Below are 18,014 nucleotides of genomic sequence, written 5' to 3'. Positions count from 1 at the left end.
TGTTGTCTAAAGCTGTGATAGGCATCTTCTAAGTAGGAAGAAGAGGCAGTGTATGTAACACTGTGGTTGATAGAATGAACTATGGAGTGCAACATTCAAATTCCAGCTCCTCAGTATGCTATTTTAGGACTTGGGCAAATAACAATCTCTCTGTGCTGACCTTTCCCATTTGTGAGCTAGGAATTATGATAATAATTATAACTACCTAATAGTTAAGTGAAGCTTAAAGAAGTTAACTTTCCTGAAACAATGGGACTGCTAGAGGGTATTTGTTAGATATACCTGAGAACAAAACCCAGTAAAGTGAGGAGTAGACAGAGGGAAAAAGTCTGGGTTCTGGAAGCCTCACCAAACCACTGAACTACCTACTTCCAGATAATTTGTCTTGTAGATAATAAATTCCTGCACTTAAAGCTATATTTAATAAGACATTCTGTTATTTTCAACTAAATGCATCTAAACTGGTATGTCTCACTCTACCAGTTTTCTTTTTCATATATTGGTTTTTCCTTGGTCCTGTTTGAAGGTACCACAGGCATTGTCTATCCATTGGCTGATAAAGGATTTGTAACTCTTCCATTTCTTTGCCCACTCCCTAGTCATCTCATCAAGTTTCATGGCTTCAATTACTATGTAAGGATTCCCAAATATGAATGTATAATACAGATCTCTCTTCTGAGCTCTAAACTCATGTATAAAATGATTATTTTATCTCCATAGATATATTAGAGGCAACTGAATCCAACATTTTCAAAACTAGTGCTCGTTATCTCTCCCCACCTCAATTCTAAAGCAAGTCTTCCATTCATGCTTTCTTCCTTGGTGAATGCATCACCATACCCCCGGTGACCAAAGCCAAAACCACAAATTTGGATATTATCCTTAAATCCTTCTCTCCTTTTTCCATCCATATCCAAATCAACCATGAAGTCTTGTCAACAGATTCCCAGCACAGACACCACTAGAGCGGGGGCAGAGTGAGCAAAGGAGAAAGACTAGATGGAGATTAGGTCAGCGAGGTAAAGTAGTAGGGACATATCACAAAGGCCTTCTGGGCCTTTGGCTTTTCTCTTGATGAAATGGGAAGCCATAGGAAGAGTAGTGGGTTTTACACAAAGCATAATATAATTTGCCTTCTTTTTTGATAATATACTGAAGATTGGCAAGGACAGAAGCAGGCAGGCAAATTAAAAGACTGTTAAAATAATGCAGGTGAGCAACAAAGGTAGCTCGGGCCAGGGTTGTTGTAGATGTTAGTAATAAATGATTCCATTTGGTTATTTTTTTAAGGAAGAGCCAATATGATTTGTTAACAGATTTATGTGAGGTGAAAGAAAAGAAAGGGAGCAAAGATTACATCAAGGTTTGGTCCCAAGTAGCTGGAAATATGGAGTTATCATTAACTGAGATTGGGAAAGATTACACAAGGAGCAGATTTGGGGAGGGAGTGTTAGAAGTTTATTTTGGAATATGTTGTTTGAAATGACTATTAGTAATCTAAGTGGAGAGTTTGAATAGACTATTCAGTAGACAATTCTGGATTCAGGGCTGGAAATATAAATCTGGAAATCGTTAGCACATAGACAAAATGAAACTAGATGCATAATCAAGGGACTGAATGTAGAGAGAAAAGAGAAATTGTCTAAGGACTGAGCCCAGAAGTATGCCAATATTCCTCAGAGCATCTGAGGAACAAAAGAGATTGGGTAAGATAATATAGGAAAGCCAGGAGAATGTGGTGTTCTAGAAGCCAAGTGAGGAAAGCTGTACAAAGATGTGGAAGCAAATACCTGTGAAGATTGCTGGGAGATCAAATAAGATGAAAATTGACAATTGACTATCAGGTTTAGCATTATCAAGGACAATGCTAATTGTGATCTATGCTAATTATATTTTACTTACTTTAATGTCTCATTTAGATATTCATCTGTTTTGGAAAGTCCTCTCTGACCCTGCAAAACTGAGTTAAGAACCCCTCAAAGTGCAACATATCACACCTGTAATTTTACAGTCATCCTAAGGTTTTGAAGTTGCCCTTTTACTTATCCGTCTTCTCCTCTAAACTACATATGCCTCAAGGGCAAAGACTTGAGTGTGATCACTATTGTACCTTGCACAGTAACTGGCAAAGAGTAGGGATGATATTTGCCAAATAAAATTTAATTGCATTGCTTCTCATTTGTGCCAGAGAAGGCCATCCCTGCCAGGTTAAAAAAAAAAAAAGAGGGTGGATAACAGGGAGTAGCCAGATCTAGTAAGTATCAGTGACGCATCCTTGGATGACAAAGACTAAGGTTTTCACCTCATTTGGTTAAATTCCGATGCAGAGAAGCTTGTTATGACAATCCAAAATGAGTTTCTAATGGAATATTTAGGTGTGCCGGTTACCTGGGGGCAAGAGAACAGCCCAAAGCCAGCTAAGCAAATTAGTGAGCAGGTGCCATTAGTCAGCCATGCCCACCTCAAGGATACCTTATCAATGGATAGCTTGTAATTTTCCTAAAGTTTTCATAAAAGAGGGGTCAACAAAGGGAGTGAGATGTGCATAGTTCAACTCTAAGTTACTAACTGAAAAGTTGGCCAAGACTTCATTGAAATGAAATGTTTTTGTTGGAATCAAGTATTACGAACTGGTTTCATTATTTCTAGAGATTTATATATTATTTTTCATATTTGCTTTTCGTGTGGAAATATTCCTAAAAATAGACTGTAGGACTGTTATAATAGTAATTAAATTAGCAATTGCATAATGGTGTTATTGATAATCAAAAGATTAAATAGTAATTGTAGTAGGTCATTTCGATTTTAAAGAAAGTAAGTGGCATACTCTAATAATGAAAACTATTCTAACTCTAGGTTTTGTTTCCAGGTCTTATAAAAGACTGGGTAAGTTAAATTTATTTCTTTTATTTTAATGTTTATTTATTTTAAGAGAGAGAGAGAGAGAGAACGAGAGGAGGGGCAGAGAGAGAGGGAGAGAGAATCCCAAGCAGGCTCCATGCTGTCAGTGTAGAGCCTGACTCGGGGCTTAGAGCATGAAGTGCGAAGGCTTGTCAGCATGAAGCCTGATGCAGGGCTTGATCCCACAAACCATGAGATCATGACCTGAGCCAAAACCAAGAGTTAGATGCTTAACTGACTGAGCCACCCAGGCACCCCTAAATTTATTTCTTTTCACAAGAACTGACCTTTAATTTTGAACTTTTATATAATAAGTTAACTTTTAATAGACTGCACCTAAGTTACTCTTCCAATAAAGCATCTTTAGCATAATACTGTTTACATTACATATCTGTGCAATTACACCAGTATCTCTCATATACATATATGATATATTTATGATAAGCCCTTATATCTATAATATGCAATAGTTATACTATTATATAATAATATATAATTTTTTCAGACTTAATTCCATTAAAATTATCTCATTTGTTTGCTTGCTTGTTTATGTGTCTCTGTGGTCCTCTTCTTTTTTCCTAAGTAATGTTGCTTAACAACCAAGAACTTCAGATGCTGTCTGATGATTACTGACTCCTCTGTCTTCTGTGTCCAGAATGATGCTTAATATGCACTAAATGTTCAGTAAATATGGGTTGAATGAATGAGGAAATAAATGAAAAAATATTCAAATAATATACAAAATAAAATGCTACATACATTATTGCTTCTTTCAAAATGCCATTGGCTTCTGAACTAATACAAGAAAGCAATAAAATTTTGTAGTCACTTACATAGTAACCTCAAGGATTTTTTTAAATTGAATATTGATGATTTATTAAACATTTAGTAAAACTTCATTGTCTTGAACTGATTAGCCACTTTAAACTCTGTTTTGAGAAAAACATGTATTATTTTGTACTTTGAGAAAAACAGATATTTTACTGACTTAGTGCCAGATTCTGTGTCAGATGTTAGGGATCTATAATCAAAAGTAATGATCCCCAAAGTTTGGTGATAAAACAAACACAATGAAAGTCATACAATACAGCATGACACGTGCTAAACCAGACAAATTTCTACCTTTCTGATCTCATCTTAATTACTCTTTTCTCTTGCTCACTATACTCTAGCCACATTATCTCAATCACACTCTTCCTATCCTTTAAACACCCCATAGATTCATACCACAGTACCTTTGCACTTGTTCCACTCCTCCCACCCCCGCCCCTGAATGCTCACCTTCCATAGTTTTCAGTTGCTGGCTCCATCTTATTACCCAGGTCTTAGCAAAACTGTCAGCTCAGGAAGGCCTTCCCTGAATACCTTTTCTTCCACTTTGTCCCTAACTATTCTTTGCCACATCATTAAAATATTTTTCCTTTATTTTTAAAACAAAATTTAATTTTATGTTTACAATTCATTTTTTTTTTTTTACTGAGTATAGATGGTACACAATGTTGAATTAGTTTCAGGTGTACAACTTAATGATTTAACTTTACACATTATGCTGTGCTCATCACACATGTAGGTGCCATCTGATCTGTTACATCACTATTGCAATATCATTGACTATATGGCTTATGCTGTGCCTTTTATTCCTGTGATTTATTTATTCCATAACTGAAACACTGTATCTCTCTCTTCTCTTCACCCACTTAAGGATTATTTTTACATCCATTAACACTTTTCTCTATCTCCATTCCCAAATACCTCCCCAATTCCATTGTAAGCACTCTCTCTAAAGTTTTTTTTATATGCCCCTCTCCCCTCTCTCTTTCTCTCTCTCTCTCAAAATAAATAAATCAACATTTAAAATGGTTTCTTAAAAAAATAACATTAATAAAATCCTGAATTAATATGCTATTTTAATATCTTTTTAAAAAATTTGTTTAACGTTTATTTATTATTGAAAGACAGAGAGACACGGAGCATGAGCAGGGGAGGGGCCGACAGATGGAGAGACACAGAATATGAAGCAGGCTCCAGGCTTCGAGCCATCAGCACAGAGCCCACGTGGGGCTCCAACACACAAACTGCAAGATTGTGACCTGAGCCCAAGTCGGATCCTCAACCGGCTGAGCCACCCAGACTCCCCATATCTTTTTTTTTTTTTAATTTGAGGGGGTGTGTGGGAAGAGGAGAAAAATGTTGGAGCTGGGTTTCAAAGGAGAGAGAATCCCAAGCAGGCTCCATGCTCACCTCAGAGCTCAATGTGGTCCTCAATCCTACGACCCTGGGATCATTACCTGAGCCACCCAGGTGCCCTTATTTCAGTATTTTTTTGATACTTTGATATGTTAATCCCTAATATAGTTAAGTCAATAAATATATTTATTGATGAAGAGAGAAGGAGAATATTGTTAGTTTTTCTTTTATTCACTCTCTGTTGTTTGATTTGCCACGTAAACTTGTATTCTTAGTGGAATATTTTTAATTCAAGAAAGTAGTAAAGAACAATGACAGAAATATCAATCCAGACAAAATTTACTCATTATTGATTGATATTATCCTGTTAATGGATGTTAACCATAGTTTGTTTCTTAGAGAATTACCTAAGGAATAAATATTGTAGATGGAAAAAAGACAATCACTGAAAACTTACATTTATATATCTCCATCTGTGAATTAGTTGAATAGATTTATAGTGTCTTGGGAAGGTACAAGTTAGCTTTTGAACCTCAATTTTGGCCTCTGTTTGTCAGTAATTTTTTTGCTATGATAGTTCTTTTTCATTTATTTTTTTTTCCATTATCAGGAGCTTTCAGAGTAACAATTATTTATGGTTTTAAAATTGTTCGCTTGTAACTATTTATATTCATTAACTGCTAAACTCTCAGGGAATATGTGCCTCAGGGAACTGGGGTAATTGTCCATGCTAACCAAGTACAGTGATAAAATGTTAGACAAATAAAACTTTCCACTTCTACTTCCCTTGTAGGAAGTTTATTAGCATTTACAACCACCATGATGTTAGGAACCAACACTTATTAGAAACCACTTTGTGTAGAAATACTACTGGCTTCATGCCAGCTCTTGAGATGGAAATGACCAGTTGGCACTAAGCACAAATAGACTTTATTCTCATCTACTAGAGTCACCTAGACTTTAATTTAGGAGTGACTTTAGCAGTTACTAGTTCATGAGACAGCTAAGGCAGCCAGTATTTTCTAAACATTTCAGGAGTGTAGGGCACCTAGGTGGCTCAATTGGTTAAGCATCCAACTGGGTTTTGGCTCAGGTCATGGTCTCACAGCTTTGCGGGTTTGAGCCCCACATTGGGCTCTGCACTGACAGTGTGGGCCTGCTTGGGATTGTCTCTCTCTCCCTCTCTCTCTGCCCCTGCCCCACTTGCACTGTCTCTGTCTCTCTCAAAATTAAAAAAAACAAAAACAAAAAACAAAAAACCACATGCAAAGAAATTTCAGGAGTGTTTGAGAATCTTGGTGAAAGGCAAGGCTTTGCTTATCACAAGGTTGTTCAGAAGTGAACGGTGTTAACAATGTAATAAAGTGGCCAGTCCTTGATCTGAAAGCAAATGGTATTTTTTTTTAATGAAAGAGAAATTAAAACATGTTACCTTCACACCCATCTGTTAAACCATCTGTGCCCATAATAGATATAAAATTGATTGCTATCGAGTTTAAAGATTGTGGAAGTTTGAGAGTCATTGTAACTTTCTGATTCTCTTTTACCTGATCTCTAGTATTTGGGGAAAATAATAGAAATCCCACAGGTCACTCTAAGGAAAATTAAAAAAAAAAAACAATATATGTTAAAATGCTTTCACAAATGTAAAGCACATGTTGGGTTTTCTTTGTGATATATAATCCAGTAGATACAAGGGAAGAAGGATGTTGGTTTTCGTCATTTTTTGACTACTTTTGCCACCTAACCCATAGGAGTTCAATGCCAATAAAAAAGATTGCTAAATTGTTTTAATCGTGAACAAAACCTGCCACTGTTAGTCTCTTTCAAGAAAACTGAAACACATGACTCAGTAGAAACCTGTGTTTTCATTGTTTTCTTTGGCATATAAAAGCTGTGGGTTTGCAAAGACAGCATGTACTAAATATTTAACTTAATGCAAAGCATTGGAATTGGTATTTCCTTTCCAACATTTGCACATAATTAGTACCAAATTAGACTTTTTATTACATATTCATTTTTCCATTTAGACTTCAGAATGTAAACTAAAACCCCCTCTTTTGGGTATGTTTGTGTGTGTCTGGGTATGTCTGTGTGGGTAATATATATATATATATATATATATATATATATATATATATATGTATATATATATATTTTTCAGAATTCTTCTTCAAGCAGATGTTCATCAACTACTTCTAAGAATTTGTGCTTATCATGATTAAACTAACTTTAAGAACAACATTTAAGGATAATAAACAGGTATCTCACTGTAAAAAGAAATGTCTCACTAAATTCGTCCTGAAAAATCATAATTTCTTTAGTCCTCATGAGAACTTATAGACTCTAGACAGATTTATAAAAGTTACCATTTCTGGCATTTATTTAGCAAGAGTTTGAAGTAACAATGATCTTTGAATGCTAATTAACTATATTATGCAGTTATAAGTGACTTTTTCCCTTCAAGTTTCGAATACTGTCCATTCATCAGTCATAGACTGACCAAATCCCTGTATTCAATTGGTCTACATTTTGCCCGTCCAATATAGATAAGGCCTGTGCATTTTTCCTGGTTGGGAAACCACCTATTTGTTAGATATTTATTTCTAAACTTAAAAGTAGAGAAGATAAATTTCAAAACATCAGCATCCTACAAAACATATAGCTGAAATACGTATATAAAATTGTTCGGTTATTAATAAACATATATTCTTTAACTGCTGAGTTACCCAATTCATACTGCTCAGCAGCACAGTAATGCTGACTAATAAAAAAATCAGCATTTTTAATAAGCATTATGGTATTCTCTGATCTGGTCATGAAAATAATCAGGTGTTCACATGCCCCAGGTGAGTGCTAATAGGTGCCTCCCAAATTCTTGTACCACTTCTACTTCTTCAGGGACGATTTGGGTAAGGGTAGGAAAGAGAGGAAACACTGCAATTTGAATTTTGAATCTCTCTGCCTTGTTCCTTCATAAACCAAGATCAGCCTGTTGTGATCTTCACTTGATGAGCAAGTTGAATTATGCCTTTTAAGGAGCTGGTCAACATCAGTGTGGTGTCAGACTCAAATTCCAGTTTAAGTCAAAGCTTTTAAAACTAGGAGCTGACTGAGAAAATGAATTGGTTACAACAACACATGGAAAATTTCAAACGATGTATTGATCGCCTCAGATCGATTGAATAGTACATGGCAAGTCTGGATCAAGAAACATGATATTCCCACAAACCCATAAAACTGCCTTTAGTCCCTAAGTTGTATTAGAATTCAGGCCCAGCACTGTTCTCATCTCTCCTAGCAAGGGGAGGCTATAGAAAACATAAATCCGGCCCTCAAATGCTAGCTTCACAGAGAAAATATACACGTGGATGCAAGAAGAAAATAATCAACAGTGAAATTATATATTTTTCTCTTAAGAGCAACCCGAATTTAAGAAATTGAAATATAAATGCAGGAGAGCATCAGAAAAAAGTTTACTGAAAACGTTGGCTTTAAAGGTCTTAAAGAGTGAGTAAAAATTAGTCAATGATTCTCAACCCTGGCTATGTGTTTGAATTGCCTAAGGATCTTTTAAAAACTACCTGGGCCCCACCCTCTGAATTTGTGATTTAACTGGCCTGGGGTGTGGCCCAGGATAGTTTTACAAAGCTCTCAGGTGATTTTAATGTGCAGGCAGGGTTGAGAACCTTGGAGTAAGACAATGAAGAAGAAAAAAAGAAAGAGGGAAAGCAGAAGTTTAAGAACATGTGCCAATTCATTCACCCATTTACTCATTCAATAAAAATATTTATTGAGTGTCTCCTCCATGCTAGTCATTGAACTAGGTGGTGGGTCAAAGTAAAATGATTGAGAAATGATGCTTGGAGTTTTCCATCTAGTAAAGAGATTCGTGTAAAAACGAGTTATTACAATGTACAGTGATACTTCACAGAACATTACAGGACAATGATTATCTTTTGGTCATTGTTGCTTAGTGCATTGGTTCTCAAGCTAGTAGGCAAATTGGAATCACCTGAGGAGCTTTAAAAAGTAATGTTTTCTGGGGGTGCCTGGGGGCTCAGTCAGTTAAGCATCTGACTCTTGATCTCAGCTCAGTTCTTGATCTCATGGTTAAGAGTTCAAGCCCTGTATTGGCTCCACACTGGGCATGAAGCCTACTTAGAAAGAAGAAAAAAAAAAAAGTAATGTTTTCTGGATCCCAAACCCAGACACTCAAATTGGATTGGCTTTGGAATCCAAATTTATTTATTTTTAAGTGTTTATTTATTTATTTTGAGAAAGAGAGTGTGTGCACACATATGAGCAGGGAAGGGGCAGAGAGAAAGAGGTAGAGAGAAGAGAGAGGGAGAGAGAATCCCAAGCAGGTTCTGTGCTGTCAGCCCAGAGACTGATGCAGGGCTCAAACTCACGAACTGTGAGATCATGACCTGAGCTGATATCAAGAGTCAATGCTTAACCGACTGAGCCACCCAGGTGCCCCGGAATCCAAATTTAAAATAAAAAACAAAACGAAAACAAAATACCTCTCTAGGTTATTTCTATACACAGTATTCGACTAGATGAACTGGAGGGATAGAAGTAAAAGGTGCCTTTGGGAGTCAGATTAAATTGCCAGGCAAAACAAGGGATCTGGCAGAGGGATCTGGAAATCACCACACTGAATGATTAACTTCTTGAAATTTCCCTGTGATCCAAGGAAACAACAATTTGTAGAAGTGTTCTTTGGCAACTAAATGCAGAATAGAATATGGGATAGAGTTCCTGAAGGTGATTTATCATTAGACACAGTGCTTAGTGTCCCAAGAAAATATTTTAATTTACTTATGATCAGAAGGAAAAAACTTTAGGTCAAAGAAAATGTTTTAATATATAATATTAGCATATTTTTTTCTTTGTAACCAGCATAGTCATAAAGTAAAATTTTTAGTGTGTGTGTATGTGTGTGTGTGTATTTTGGGGGGAGTTGGCTGTTGGGAAGGGAGGTAAAGGTCCTCAAAGACAAAAGTGCTTAGGTCAGTCGAAGTCATAATGTAGTCCTAGGTTAAAGGATAATCCAATATCAACTAATTTTTAAGTTCTGTTAGGTATATGATTTGAACAAACAAGCAAGCATTTGCTTTCCTATTCCTTTAAATTATTTCCACCTTCATTTTGCAGAACCAGAATTCGAGGGTCAAAACTTTTATTTATTTTATTTTATTAGAATCCCTAGCCCCATGCTAGAGAGAGCTGATTAAATGAATCAAAAGGTTTGGTTTCCAAGGGCCATATACTTTCAGAGGACATATGGTTTCCCTCTATCCGGAATGCTTTATCCCTTTTGTCCATTTGGGGAACCCCTAATATGCTTCTTCAAAACTTAAAATATTTAAATTTTGTGTGCAATATTCTCTAGCCTCTCCTGCCACCCACCTAAAGTAATCATTATGACTGATCAGTCCCAACATTTTGTTTATCCATTGGTATTGCATACTAACCAATGCATTATACTTAAGTGTGGGTCAGTATCTTCCAACATGACTCTCAACGTCCTGGTTTATTCACTCCTGTGTTCTTATGCTAGAGCATCATTCCTAACATGTAATACATACCTCAGAATATCTGTCCATTAATGCAGTAGGTCCATATATTATTAAATGTAATACTGCACAAACTTGGACTGTTCTTTGGAGAAAAGTTAACTTAAATGAAGCAAAGTTCTGGATAACAACACTGTTTTAATGAAGTGAAATTAAATTACTTCTCAAAGAATTCCCACTTCCTATAGGCTAAGATACAGATAGGTAAAGACCTCATAGTTCTTGATAGATCTCAAATAATTTTTTTTATATTCATAATTGACCATTCCAAAATAGAAAGACCTCAGCAAAAAGCCATCATTTCTTGAATTTTATTTTTGAGCGAGATTTTGGACATTACAGCATATGCTGTACTTATCTTTCTTCCAGAGTTGAAAGATGTATAAACCACATTGGCCACACATCTAAAGAAACTTGAAAAATGTAAACTAATCATTCTTAGATCTATGATAACCTTTCTTCATAAACTTGTTTTTAATAGATCCATCTGTTCACATTTAAAATACACTTCCTTTATCTCAAGTATGATCAGACTGAAGGTCTGGCTATTCATTTGTATTTTCCAGGAAGCCCCAAGTTCCAAAGTGCTATTTCAGCTGGGACACTTGTATAAAAGCTGGTTCTATTAAAGAAGAAAGAGGAGTATTTGAATTATTTTTAATCTCTAAGCCAGTTATTTTTAATCTAGTCCCTAAAGAGGAATTATATTCACTGGAAAATGGTCCACCATACCTCAACCTTAATACAAATTATGCTCGTTTTGCCTCTCCAGAAAGTATGCAATTGCTTTTTACCATGATAGCTTTGGGTCAGAAATGATCTCAAAAGAGTAGACACTAAACTGAGGTTGAGAAGGAGAATTTATTCAATTGAGTTGAGAGTCTTATGGGTTGCTGTGGAAAGGTTTGGAGGGGGAAATAATGGAAAAATGGATCAGGTGGAAAGGCATTATAAGAGAAAGAGATGAAGAAAATTGGAAAGATTCGGATGTTCTAAAAGAACCACATTTGGGGTGCCTGGGTGGCTCACTAGGTTGGGCATCCGACTTCGGCTCAGGTCATGATCTCGCGGTTCGTGAATTCGAGCCCCACGTCAGGCTCTGTGCTGACTGTTCAGAGCCTAGAGCCTGTTTCAGATTCTGTGTCTTCTTCCCCCTCTCTCTCTGTCTCTGTCTGTCTGTCTGTCTGTCTCTCTCTCATTCTGCCCCTCTCCCACTCATACTCTGTCTCTCTCTCTCAAAAATAAATACATGTTAAAAAAAATTAAAAAAAAAAAAAAAAGAACCACACTTGGCCACTCAGTGTGGCAGGCATGTGTGTCATCATGAAATCAGTGGACCTTCAGGTTCCAGTGGAAATTTGGTATCACATCAGGTCTAGCTATGAGAATGGCAAGGTTTTTTAGGCAGAGGTGGAATAAGTGCTCAAGGGTGTTTGCTGAACTGAACACCAGAGAAGAGAAAAACAATCCATGACCACAAGAGGTTCACAGTCTACTAGTAGTTTGAGGCATGACTCCAACAGAGGCAGGTGAAGAGTAGGGGGCCCGATGGGCTCATTGGCACAGTATTGTATATCAGTGATATGAGGAATTAGGGTATAACTGATGTTAAAGGGAAATTGTTAACCTTCTGTGTAGGGAATGGAAGAGACTCAGAGGGGAGACTTAGAACTAAGAGAACTTGGAGATCATTATGCCAGCCATCTCATTTAAAAAAATTTTTTTTAAGTTTATTTATTTTGAGAGAGAGAGAGAGCACAACTAGGGTAGGGACAGAAAGAGGGGGGAGAGGCAGAATCTAATGCGGGGCTCAAACTCACAAACTGTGAGATCATGACCTGAGCTAAAGTCTGATGCTTAACGGACTGAGCCACCCAGACTCCCCAAGCCATCTCTCTCTCTCTCTTTTTTTTTTTTTTTAAGTGAAAATAGCAGCATCGTGCAGTGGTTAAGAACATGGGCTCTGGGGGGGGGGGGTGGTGGGTAAAACTACCTGGGTTCAAATTTGATTTCTACTGCTTATTACTAACCATTCAGTGTCCAGGTTCTTTAATAGTAGAGCAGAAGTAATACATAGTGTCTACTTTCTTGTTGTGAGAATAATTAACACAACTAAAATGTTGAGAACAGTGGCTGGCTTGTAATAACTGCTCAAAAAATGCTAGCTAGAAGCATATCACAGTTTTCATATTTGCAGTTGCAGAAACATGGGTAGGCATTTGCAGATACAGACTGACTTATCTCCAGATTTCCAGTGCTTTCCCATTTTGGCCTTGTTGGTGTTTAAACATTAGTTAAGTAACAGAAATTAGTACTTGCTCCTGCTCTTTTGCTTTTTTGTTTGGTTTGGATTGTTTTCTGGTAACTTGTATAACTTTATTAATTAATTTATTAGAGAAATAATTTTTTATTCAATAAATTCTTTTCCCTGAAGACTGTAGAAACTGTTATATTTATAGCAGTGGCAAAACTGACTGAAGCAACCAACATAGTGAAATCCCTACATGTTGAAAGGTCTTGCCTGCTAAACCTTATTTTTGGGACCTCCCAGCAACTGGCAGCAATAGACCTCCCTGCAAAGCAGCACGGCCTCAAAAAACCTTCTGCCTTGCCAAAGTCTAGCTGAGAACAGTTGACCTGTCAGCTCCTACCTCTGGGCTCAGAATCTCCTGCCCTTTTAGAAACTGAAGTAGGTCTATATTGGCTTCAGACCCAGGAACACACACATGTGTGCACATGTACACACACACACACACACACACACACACTCCAAAATACACAAATACATGTCCTGACACCTGTGAGCTGAACTGTCTGTAAGAATTGTACTTAAGGACACAATACTGTAATTTGATATTAACTGGATCCCAGTAAAAAAATAAACGGCACAATCAGAGTGAGTACGGAGAATTTAATAAAGGCACTATTTACAAACATGTGGGCAATGTTTCAGGGAAGCAAAAACTGTTGGTGCAATACTTTGCCTGAAGCCTTCACCATCTTTAGGCCTGAAGGAAGGGGTAAAGGATGGAAGGAATTATCAGGACCTGGAGAGAGTGCTTCATAGAGAAGGCTACTCAAAAGAAGCTGTGGCCTCCCTTAAAGGAAGGCAGTCATCTTAAGACCACTTGGCAGGGAGGAAAGTCTAGAATATTGCTGTATGTCCACATTTCTTGTGCTCTTCAGATTATTGCCAGTGCCTCCCATGGGCTCAACCCAGTGCTTGTAGGTCAGATTCCTCGGGCAAAAAGTAGGGTAGAGATTATATCCACAGGGGTGTGTTACAACTCCTTGGGTGCTCATTATCAATTCTTTTTAAAAAAAAATTTTTAATGTTTATTTTTGGCAGAGAGACAGAGCATGAACGGGGGAGGGGCAGGGAGAGAAGGAGACACAGAATCCGAAGCAGGCTCCAGGCTCTGAGCTGTCAGCACAGAGCCGGACGTGGGGCTTGAACTCAAAAACAGCAAGATCATGACCCAAGCCAAAGTCGGGTGCTCAACCAACTGAGCCACCCAGGCGCTCCACTTATCATCAGTTCTTAAGTGGATGAAAAAACTGCATCCTCAATGCGTAGAGTATGGAAAGTCTATTTATTGTCATATCATTGTGGAATGATACCAATTTTGTCATGTTCTCATCTCCAACCTAAAATGTTAGCCATAATCAATGATGTTCAAATAAAGTCTCAAGAAAAAAGGGAGGGGTGTGAAGAGGTAATTGACATAAAATGTGCCTGCTATTCTTCCTTCTGTAGCTGGACACAAGTCTTCCATGAATTAATTACTGGTTCCCTCTTTCGCCATATATTCCTGCAGCCAGGTTCTCTTCTGGTACTAAATATTTTAGGAAGCAATTTATTAATGCTAAATAATTTTTTTTTCAGGAACTGGAAGAAAAAGGAATGCTTCTGAAGGGGAGCAGAATTTGCCAACTGAAAATCTGACTCTTTGGTTTACAGATTAATTTTAGGCTGATTATCTTTAGCAAGAGACATAGGAAAGCTCTGAAAACTGAAAAGAAGTTTCCCTTTTGTAAAAGACATCACGACATGTATAAGAGATGTCTCTTTTTCTAAGGGTGTCTCCCTGATGCACCAGACAGAGGGATAACTCTTAAATTGCTAGAAATCCTTATCAACAGAGGAGGCAATGACATGAATCCACACAACAACCTTACCCTTTTTGACTGTGTTTCTCCTGGTAAGTTCTCATAACAGCCTTCCTTTCTTACCCCCCAACATCTTCTTTTGTCTTTAACTGGAGATATAATTTAAAGTGGTGGATTAGGCCATTCCGGGAGCTGCTCAATTTTCCAGAGTAACTCCCATGTGTACAGGAGGCATACGTGTTACTAAATTTTTGTTTGTTTTTCTCCTGTTGTTTTGCCTTTTCTTACAGGGAGTCCCCTCTAAGGAGAAACTAGAAGGGTAGAGAAAAAAGTATTTTACCTCCCATCAGTCCCCAACTTATGTAATGAGGCCAGTATTACTCTGATGCCAAAACCAAAGTCATTGTAGGAAAAGAAAACTACAGAACATTAATCCTCATCATCTTAGATGCAAATAGCCTTAATAATATATAAGCAAGTCAAATCTAATAAAATACAAAAATAATATTTTGGTATGATCAATAGATAAAAGGTCAATTCAACATTTGAAAATTAATGAATATAATTCACTAGACTAACAGATTTTTAAAGATTATATGATCATCTCGGGGCGCCTGGGTGGCGCAGTCGGTTAAGCGTCCGACTTCAGCCAGGTCACGATCTCGCGGTCCGTGAGTTCGAGCCCCGTGTCGGGCTCTGGGCTGATGGCTCGGAGCCTGGAGCCTGTTTCCGAATCTGTGTCTCCCTCTCTCTCTGCCCCTCCCCTGTTCATGCTCTGTCTCTCTCTGTCCCAAAAATAAATAAAAAACGTTGAAAAAAAGTTAAAAAAAAAAAAAAGATTATATGATCATCTCAATAGATGTATAAAGAACATTTGATAAAATTCGACATTCACAAATGAAAAAAGGACTTTCAGCAAAATAGAAAGTGAAGTGCCCTACTTGATAAATAGAACCTAGGAAAATCTACAGCTAACATCGTATCTCATGATGAAAGATTGAATGCTTTTCTTCTAAGATTGGCAATAAGTTGTTGGGGAGGAAAAATTCCCTCTGCCCTTAGTCTTCTGGACTAAGAACCCAAGTGACATGATTAACAAGAGAAAATCAAGTTTAATTTCATTCATATGAGGAATGCACACAGACATGAATATCCCAAGACAGTCAACTAACAGGAGGTTCATACATGACATCCTGAGCTAAAGAGAGGAGTAGGGATCTGGTGATGCTAAGGGAAGAACACCATTAGCAGCAAGGTGAAAGGAGATGTTTGGAAAACAAAGGTTGCCCTGTTATGCAGATAAGTTTCTTAGGTAAAGAGGAATATCTTTTAATAGCTCTCCTGTTATGGGCAGGCAGTTAAAGGGGAGGTTGAGAGCTTTTCCTGTATGCTGGATTTTCATTCCTTTTAACTCAAAATATTCTTCACACCAAAATGGCTCATCTTAAGGTAGCCTGTCCTTGACCTCTACAGTTCCCCCTCTGAAACTTCCATGAAGTTTTACACATTAAAAATTGAGTTGGTAGAGGGGCACCCGGTTGGCTAGTCTCACAGTTCATGAGTTCAAGCCCCACATCTGGCTCACTGCTGTTATCCTGCCAGTGCAGAGCCCACTTCATGTCCTCTGTCCCCTTCTCTCTGACCCTCTCCCACTTGCACTCTACCCAAAATAATAGTTTTTAAAAAACGAGTTGGTAGATCGTCCTGTCTTACTGATTTAGTCTCTTAGTCCTGACAATACATCACTTCGATTAAACTCATTTTAGGAGGCAGGATTATGTTCTCAAAGTTAAGCCTGTAGTTTAAGTAATCAGGTATTAAATAAGAGGGACTTCTGAAAGGGCGGGCCTACGCCCGCCGACTCCATCTTGTTCTGTGTCCTTCACCTAGACCACGCCTCCTCCCCTTGAGTAACCTCCCGCTCACCCGTTCAAACTTCCTGATCAAAACACGACCAGCGACCTGCGTAACAGGACTCCGACCCTTCCCCAGCCAATCAGCTGGGGCCACAGCCATTACCTCACCAACTGCCCCTAGGCCCCAATAAAACCTTTGTGCTTTTGAAACTCGATCTCTCTCCCTGATATCTCACTGCTGCGTCGGTGCTGGTAGGGGATTGAGCTCGAGCTAGCTCGAATAAAGGCTCTTTTGCTTTTACATCGGACTCGGCTCCCTGGCGGTATTTGGGGATCACGAATTCTGGGCATAACACTTCTATGGAAACGCTGAATCAAATTAATTGAATCAAAATAATTTAATCAAATTATAAACCAGTTTCTGAGTTCTGAGAGTAGCCAATCAAGATTTTTAGATGTCAGTTTAGAAGTGTTTTCAGATACAATGAAAGCTGGCAGTGGCAATCTCACATATTTTCCTTTTTTATAGTTCAAATGTTTCTGATTTTTTTTTTTTTGAGTGGCCCATAGGACAACAGACATTCAAGTTGTCTTTGTGTGAGCTATTATGGTGATTTCTCTGAAGCTTACATCAAGTTAATCATATTTAGTTTGCAGGGCATCAAGAAAAAGGGCAATTTGAGTTCTCAAATAATTCCAAGTCACAAAGGTGGGAGAAAAATGAAAAATGTGAGTTTGGAGATGTACATCCAAGACATTGGGAAAATAAATTAACACTAATTTATTTGCAAAGTAAGTCTAGTTTTAAAAATAACTTGGCCTGATTATTTACGTAAGTGCAACAAGAATAGCAGTTGACCATATAGGCTCTTTAAAACTTTTTTTTTTGCTGAAAAAATTCTTAACAAAATATTAGCAAACTGAATCCTACCATAATCAAGTGAAATTTCTTTCTGGGATACAAGGGTGGTCCAATATTCACAAATCAACTAATGTGATATTGACATCAACAAGAGAAATGATAAAAACCATATGATCATTTCAATAGATACAGAAGAAGCATTTGACAAAGTACGACATTCATTCATGATAAAAACCCTGAAAAAGTAGGTTTATGGAGAAATACCTCAACATATTAAAGGCCATCTATGAAAAACCGACACCTAACATCAATGGTGAGAAACAGAGATTTTCCTCTAAGATCAGGAAAAAAAAAAAGATCAAAAAAAGATCTTCAAGGATGTCCACTCTTACCACTTTTATTCAACATAGTACTGGAAGCCCTACTCACAGAAGTCAGAAAAGAAAAAAAATAAAAGGCATCCAAATTGGTAAGAAGTAAAACTTTCACTATTTGCAGGTGACATGATACTATACA

At 37.4% G+C, this 18,014-nt stretch overlaps 1 long non-coding RNA gene across 1 annotated transcript; it reads left to right on the top strand.

Moving 5' to 3' along the window:
* The first annotated feature begins 201 nt into the window (after nt 1-201).
* Nucleotides 202-15,042, top strand: LOC131495801 (uncharacterized). Its single transcript, XR_009254128.1, has 3 exons — nt 202-2,886; nt 7,253-7,350; nt 14,557-15,042. It is a non-coding gene; the product is annotated as an uncharacterized LOC131495801 (long non-coding RNA).
* The last annotated feature ends 2,972 nt before the right edge of the window (nt 15,043-18,014 follow it).

This window comes from Neofelis nebulosa, chromosome 15 (assembly GCF_028018385.1).
Source record: "Neofelis nebulosa isolate mNeoNeb1 chromosome 15, mNeoNeb1.pri, whole genome shotgun sequence".
Classification (NCBI taxonomy): Eukaryota; Metazoa; Chordata; class Mammalia; order Carnivora; family Felidae; genus Neofelis; species Neofelis nebulosa.
Note: the sequence above shows the minus strand (reverse complement) of the source record. Positions and strands in the feature narration are given on the sequence as shown.